Here is a 6,754-nt window from a genome sequence, read left to right as displayed (position 1 = left end):
GGAAAGATCAGGAATTCAAGGCCCATACCTAAACATAGCAAATGTAATATACAGCAAACGAGTAGCCAACATCAAACTAAATGGAGAGAATCTTGAAGCATTCCACTAAAATCAAGGTCTAGGAAAGGCTGCCCAGTCTTTCCCCACCTATTCAATATTATATTCAAAATTCTAGCCAGAATGAAAGCAGGTCAGTGGGATCCTAATTGGAAAGGAATAAGCCAAAATATCACTATTTGTAGATGATATGATAATATTGTATAATTAAGTGGCCCTAAATTTTATGATAGTATAGTGTACTGAAGTGACCCCAGAGAACAACTAACCTGATAAAGTACTTCAGCAAAGTGGCTGGATATAAAATGAGCTCAAAGACATTAGTAGTAGCCTTCCTCTACTTAAAAGATAAACAGGCTGAGAAAGAAAATACTAAAACCACACTCTACAAAATAGTTACAAATAATATAAAATATCTTGTTGTGACTCTACCAAGAAAGTGAAAGATACGTATCACAAATGTCTGAAGAGAAACATCAAAGAACAACTCAGAAGATAGAATGAGATTTCCTATGAGCATGGATTGATGGGATTCTTGCCTAAAGTGATTTACAGATTCAATGCAATTCCCAACAAATTTCCAACTCATTTCTTCATAGAGTTAGATATAGAAATTTATTCCATCTGTTTCTGTTTTGTGAAATAATTTGAAGAGTATTGGTATTAGGTCTTCTTTGAAGGTCTGATAGAACTCGGCATTGAAGCCAACCTGTACTGAGAGGTTTTTTTTGGTTATGAGATTATTAATGAGTGTTCCTATTTCTTTAGGGGTTATGGGAATCTTTATGTCATTTATCTGATCCTGAACTATTTAACTTGGGCTTTTGTAGTAGGATCTGAAGATTTTTTGGATTTCCTCAGTATCTGTTCTTATGCCACCCTTCTCCTTACTGATTTTGCTGATTTAGATAGTGTCTTTGTGCCTTCTGGTTAGTTTGGCTAAAGGTTTATCTATCTTCAATTTTTTTTTGTTTTTGTTTTTGTTTTTTTTGTTTGTTTTTTGTTTTTTGTTTTTTTTTTGTTTTTTGTTTTTTGTTTTTTTGTCTTTTTTTTGGTGGGTTTTTTTTTTTTTTTTTTTGATTTGGTTCTTTCGAAACAGGGTTTCTCTGTATAGCCCTGACGGTCCTGGAATTCACTCTGTAGACCAGACTGGCCTCGAACTCAGAAATCTGCCTGCCTCTGCCTCCCAGAGTGCTAGGATTACAGGCGTGTACCACCACCTCCCAGCATCTAGTCCATTTTTTAAAGAACCATCTCCTGGACTGGTTGATTCTCTGTATAGTTCATTTTGTTTCTACTTGGTTGATTTCAGCTCTGAGTTTGATTATTTCCTGCTGTCTATTCCTTTTGGGCATATTTGCTTCTTTTTGTCCTAGAGCCTTCAGTTATACTGTTAGACTGTTAGTGTATGATCTTTCCAGCTTCTTTTTGCAGGAACTCAGAGCTAAGAGTTTTCCTCTTAGCAGTGCTTACACTGTGTCCCATACGTTTGGGTATGTTTTGCCTTTGTTTACATTAAACTCTACAAAATCTTTCATTTCTTTATTTCTTCCTTGACCAAGTTATCATTGAATAGCAGGTTGTTCAATTTCCAGGTGTAAGTGGGCTTTCTGTTGTTTTTCTTGTTATTGAAGACCAAAACCGAGGATAATGAGAACTATTCACAGCTGTAAAAGAAGTTCTGGTGGAATCATCATCCCTGACCTGTGTTACAGGGTAATGGTGACAAAACTGTATGATATTGGCATGTAGACAGGCAGGCAGATAAAAGGAAGTGAATTGAAGACTCAGAAATTAATCCAACGAACTATGGTCACTGGATCTTTGATCAAAGTTTCTGTAAGGCAAAGGACACCATCAAAAGGGCAAATCGGCAACCAACAAATTGGGAAAAGATCTTCACCAATCCTACATCATATAGAAGGCTAATATCCAATATATATAAAGAGCTCAAGAAGTTAGACTCCAGAAAATCAAATAACCCTATTAAAAGATGGAATACAGAGTTAAACCAAGAATTTTCACCTGACGAATTTCAGATGGTGGAGAAGCATCTTTAAAAATGCTCAACTTCATTAGTCATTAGGGAAATGCAAATCAAAACAACCCTAAGATTTCACCTTACACCAGTCAGAATGGCTAAGATTAAAAATTCAGGAGACAGCAGATGTTGGCGAGGATGTGTTGAAAGAGGAACACTCCTCCACTGCTGGTGGGGTTGCAAGTTGGTACAACCACTCTGGAAATCAGTCTGGCAGTTCCTCCAAAAACTGGACACCTCACTTCCAGAAGATCCTGCTATACTACTCCTGGGCATATACCCAGAAGATTCCCCAGCATGTAATAAGGATACATGTTCAACTAAGTTCATATCAGCCCTATTTATAATTGCCAGAAGCTGGAAAGGACCCAGGTATACCTCAACAGAAGAGTGGATGCAAAAAATGTGGTGTATCTACACAATGGAGTACTATTCAGCCATTGGAAACAATGAATTCATGAAATTCTTAGGCAAATGGATGGAGCTGGATAACGTCATACTAAGTGAGGTAACCCAGACTCAAAAGCTGAATCATGGTATGCACTCACTAATAAGTGGAGTGGGGGTCTAGAAAAGTGGAAATCATTTGGAATGTAAATAAAAAATATATCGAATAATAAAAATAAAGTATCTACAAACATTTAGTGGAAAACAACACAGCATTTTCAACAAATGGTGCTTGTTCAACTGGCAGTCAGCATGTTGAAGAATGCACATCAATCGATACTTAACTATTTGTACAAAGTTCAATTCCAAGTGGATAAAGGACCTCCACATAACACCAGATACATTAAAACTAATAGAAGAGAAATAGGGGAAGAGCCTTGAATACATGGGAACAGGGGAAATTTTCCTAAAATTAACACTGATGGCTTATGCTCTAAAACCGACAATTGACACATGGGACTGTAAGACCCGCAAAACTGAGGACACCCCAGTTCCCCACTCCTTGGAAGTCAACATCCAAATCACTCATGAGAAACGATCTTGATGCACTAGCAAGAACGTTTTTATTCCAGAGTACTGGGGTCCACAGTCGTACACCATGCAGGTGTAGATGACTGTGGGACCCCGTGCAACTGAAGTCAGAACTATTTAAGGGGGAAAAAAATCACAAGGCAAGGGGTGGAAGACAAATCATGCATGGAATGGGGAAATACAGAATGAGGAGGTCAAGCAATAGTTCATGCCTTAGAGATTATCTGGAGGAAACATCCTTGGAGCATTGTATAGTTAAACATTGCGCCAGTCATCAGATGTGTCGAGAATGTGGTGAGCTAGCCTTTCCACTGAGTCTCAAGGTTTCCTGCACAGTGGCGTCTGATGTAGACCGAGTCTCCAACTTAGAAGTGATGTGGGACTTGCAAGTCTCCTTCTCCTGAGTATGCTTCCTGGAGCTGCTTCCACGCTTGTTGCTTTACCCACTTGAGGGACTTGAGCCTAGAGATCAAAGACTAAAGAACACAAAGGGTAGGAGCGCTATCTACTCATTAACACCAGTCTCTGTCATCAATTTGGTGAGTGTTTCTTTCATCATGGTTTCAGAAACTGTTCCTGAAGCCTTCTTATACAGATCCAGTCACCTATCTGGAAGCAGTGAGGAGTCTCTGGTATTCATGGAGCATTTAAGGCAAATCTCATATTATGGGACACCTCCTGGGAGGTGGACACCAAAGGAGTTGGGGTATCAAAGTGGATCTCTAGGGGGTTCAGGTTAAAATGGCAAGGGATCTTCAGAAACAAAGGGAGAGGCACCACCCAGCCTGAGCCAGTCTCCAAGGTCAATTTAGTTAAGGTCTCTCATAGGGTTTTGTTTATTACCTGCCTTGAGCCCTGGGGACAGTATTTCCAATAATGTTTCCAATTAGTCCCCAATATCTCTCAAGTTCTGACTTACTTTAGAAACAAAAGCAGAACCATTGTCTGATCCTTTGGCACTTTGAAACTCGGGAAATTTTCTTCTACCCTTGGCAGCTGTTTCCTGCTTACTGGGGAAAGTCTCAACCCATCTAGAAAACGTATCTATAAATGCTAGAAGGTATTTTATAACCATATTCTCCTGCCTTAACTTTTATAAAATCTCTTAATATACTCTAGGGTGTTCTCTTCTAGATATTTTGCCCTGTTTACTCTTTATAAACATTTACTTGCTGGCATATTTCACATTGTTTTATTATCTCTCTAGCCGAAAACCTGCGTCATAAATATATACGTTTGGTCCCTTAACTGCCAGGACAAGGTTTTTAATCCCCTAAATGAGTCCATCTGTGCATTTGGCCTAGTGAGTCTTTGGCTTACTTTCTGGGGAGTATAGTTCTACCTCCTTGTGTGCACCTTCTCTTGGTAATAGTTGGTAGGGTGGCCAGCAATCTCAGTCCTTTTTTAAGTGAGGCTGTTTCTTAATTTTGTCCTATTTCCCAATGGGTATCTCTTACAGACACATAGCCAGTATAGGCTCCTGTATATCCATTCCTGGAGCCACTTACTCTGCCTAGTTATTGCCCATTGAGTCTTTTCCCTTTGGACGTCCTGGCCAGTGAATAGTACTCACAGTTGCTGGCTTCATTAGGACATCTAAGAGGACCAAGATTCTCTGTTGGTTTCCTATGGTGTGAGAAGTCCTATTGGTATATATCCCTGTGGATGTGGGCTGTGGCAAAGGCATACCTGTTATCCGTGTGGATGTTGATTTTCTTGCTGGTTCAAGTTCTAGGGTCTTGGTGTGGGCAAGGAGCTCCACTTTCTGCCTTGACATGCCAGGGGTAAAGTTTCTTCTAACCAGATTACATTTGTGCCATCCACCATAGCAGCACCTGCTTATCTCTGTCCATCATGGAGAAAACTGCATCAGAGCCCAAGTATTTTGTCTCTCCTTGCACTTGAGTCATGAGACCTGACTTTGGTGCCACAGAAAAAAGAGAGTTGCTTTTCAGTCGGTCTAAATTCCAAACAATATTGTCCATCTAAGTCCAAAAACAGAGAACACAATACAAAACAGCACCACATAGACAGCTTGACCTCCCACCGTCAGACCTCTAGATTCAAGAACACAAAGCAAGGAAAATCACACAATTGGCCCCTAGAGGGGCACAGTTTCAGACACCAGGGGCCCCTGAACATGCTGCAGGAACCAGATAAACCAGATTTCAGCAAAACATGGCTCCCACTGTTACTGCCTTGCTGTTTACAGATCCATGGTCTCAACTCTAGTGCAGCTCCCAGTCGAACTTACTGCACCAGACAGGCTCCTTGAGTCCCAGAAGCTTGTAAGCAAAACCAAAATTTTTAAACAGGCTTACAGACCCCGACTTTGATAAACAGTGAGACAGACAGAAAACAAACCACACGGTACCCGTCTAATGGTTAAACTGTAGACAAAGACCCACAAAACAAAGACTGACAAGTATTCATCTGCACCGAGACAGACAGAATCAGATCAGAATACCAGATGGCTGTGAGGGTGTACAAGATCTCCAATTCAGTAAAACTACTGAATATCCTCTACAACAACCAGATGGAAATCTTTTAGGCATCCCTGGAGTTCCCCTGAAACATCTTGGGTTTTCTCCCAGGCCCGCAGTCTGTGGTCTACCGAGCACATATACTCACTCACCATGGTCCTCTGGTCCTCACAATCTGAGAAGACAGCTGCCCACCAAAAGTGCGCATCTCCTCAGATTCTGAAAATAGAACAGGACATACACTCAGAACACTCAGAACAGAGACATCAGGCAGCACACATACATTCCAGAGGGGATCCCCTTACTTCCAAGTTGGTTCTTGTGTGTAAAGGGTAGTCACACTTCCTGGCCAATGCACCAAAATGTAAGACCCAAAAAAAACGAGGGTACCACAGTGCCCTACACCTCGGAAGGCGACACCCAAATCACTCATGAGAAATGGTCTTGATGCAATAGCAAGAACATCTTTATTCCAGAGTTCTGGGGTCCATAGTTGTACGCCACGCAGGGGTAGAGGACTGTGAGACCTTGTGCAACTGAAGTCAGGGGTATTTAAAGGGGAAAAATCACAAGGCAAAGTGTGGAGGTCAAAAATCGAAAACAAGGCAAGGGGTGGAGGACAAAACATGCAAGGAATGAAAAAATACAGAATGAGGAAGTCAGGCAATAGTTTATGACTTAAGGAAGGTTAGAGATTATCTGGAGCAAATGTCCTTGGGGCATTGTATAGTTAAACATTGGGCCAGTCATCAGATGTGTCAGAATGTGGTGAGCTAGTTCCTGTCACAGGGTGGATTATCTTTCTCAAGGTGAAATCAGAAAAACAAGTTACTCTGTGCTGGGGTAGTTAGGGGTCGAAAAACATTGATTTGGGGTCTCTCAGGACCTCAGAAAATTGCAAAACTTCTGTAAGGCAAAGGACACCAAGAATAGGATAAAATGGTATCCAATAGATTGGTAAAATATCTTTACCAATCCTGCATTACCCAGAGGGCTAATTTCCAATATAAACAAAGAACTCAAGAAGTTATACTATAAAGAACTAAATAACCCTATTAAAATGAGGTACAGAACTAAACAATGAATTCTCAACTGAGCAATGCCAAATGGTTGAGAAGCACCTAAAGAAATGTTCAATAATCTTAGTCACTATGTGAAATGCAAATCAACACCTCACAGCAGTCAGAATGTCTAA

Source organism: Apodemus sylvaticus, chromosome 7, assembly GCF_947179515.1.
Source record: "Apodemus sylvaticus chromosome 7, mApoSyl1.1, whole genome shotgun sequence".
Classification (NCBI taxonomy): Eukaryota; Metazoa; Chordata; class Mammalia; order Rodentia; family Muridae; genus Apodemus; species Apodemus sylvaticus.
Note: the sequence above shows the minus strand (reverse complement) of the source record.